General features: G+C 33.6%; 1 long non-coding RNA gene across 1 annotated transcript; it reads left to right on the top strand.

Moving 5' to 3' along the window:
• Positions 1–502: 502 nt before the first annotated feature.
• LOC109587016 (uncharacterized) lies at positions 503–1,212 on the top strand. Its single transcript, XR_002187348.1, has 3 exons — positions 503–653; positions 994–1,062; positions 1,177–1,212. It is a non-coding gene; the product is annotated as an uncharacterized LOC109587016 (long non-coding RNA).

Below are 1,212 nucleotides of genomic sequence, written 5' to 3'. Positions count from 1 at the left end.
CATGTATGTAGAAAGTTTGAGCTGTTGCCACCAAAATTAATAATTTTTAAGTTATGAGCATTTAAAAAAATCGGCCAATTTTTGAAAATTACCAAGGCAAGAAGCATGGGCTATTGCCCATGCTTTTTTTAAAAAATGGCTCCGAAATCATGCCTATTTTTTAAACATTTTCTGATACATAATTATTGATGTCCTCATACTATGTAGAATGCTTGAGCTAATTTGGACTAAAACTTTTTGAGTAAAAATGAGCCAATTTTAAAAGGCTATGATGATAACTTATGGTTCTTTCCATAAGTAGCTTAAAAGTCTCTTCCAAATTTCACTACTTTTTACTACATATTGTTGTCCTTTTGCTACTTATACACGTAGAAAGTTTCCAACTACCGTATAACGGGTTTCTTTCGTTCGGCCAAATTTTTGTTTCTTAGGGGGAAATCCAACTTCATGGGTTTTATTTTCGTCCTGATCTGCAAGAATTAAGCCACACCTAACAACCCCACCCATAAAACTCACATGTGCATGTGTTAGTGCTAACCCGACGAAGATGAACTCCGGATCAAGCTCTCCCACAGCAAATTTCGTGGGTTTAATTTTCGTTTTTGGAGCTTTGAGAATGAAAGTTTGACCAAACGGAAGAAACCCACTATACGGTAATAATTTTTAAGTTATGAGCATTTTATAATGAGCCAATTATAGTAAGTACATGTACCAGTGTTATTGGATGCTACTTGAAACCTGATTATAAGAAAAAGTAATTGTTATTTTTTATTGATTGGAATTGATTCAAATTTTCTACGTACATGATGTAGTGTGAGGATTGAGGTCATTGATTTAATGTTACATGTACAATAATATTGGCCCATCCTTCTTTACAAGGATTTTAAAGTGCAGCTCATTATCAGAATCTGTTATAAATTAATATAATAGCCTCATTTTCAATTTTTTTTTCTTTATTAGCCTTTTCACTCCAACTTCTCTCTCTCTTTACAGTTAAAGCTATGGGATGAGATGGAGTGTTATTAGGTTTACCAATCCATGCACTAATTGCAGTACATACAGGTTAGTACATGTACATGTAGAATTAATTCAATGTTACATTATGTACACATTCTCTTCACTTCATCCTCTCTCTCTCTTTCCATTGTTCACATTGTCCTTATTGTCTCTCCCTAGCTCTCTCAAAGGATAGTAATTGCTGGTTAGTTGATT

Source organism: Amphimedon queenslandica, unplaced genomic scaffold (assembly GCF_000090795.2).
Source record: "Amphimedon queenslandica unplaced genomic scaffold, v1.1 AMPQUscaffold_12714, whole genome shotgun sequence".
Classification (NCBI taxonomy): Eukaryota; Metazoa; Porifera; class Demospongiae; order Haplosclerida; family Niphatidae; genus Amphimedon; species Amphimedon queenslandica.
The sequence above is the reverse complement of the archived record's forward strand: the minus strand, read 5'-3'. Positions and strand labels throughout refer to the sequence as shown.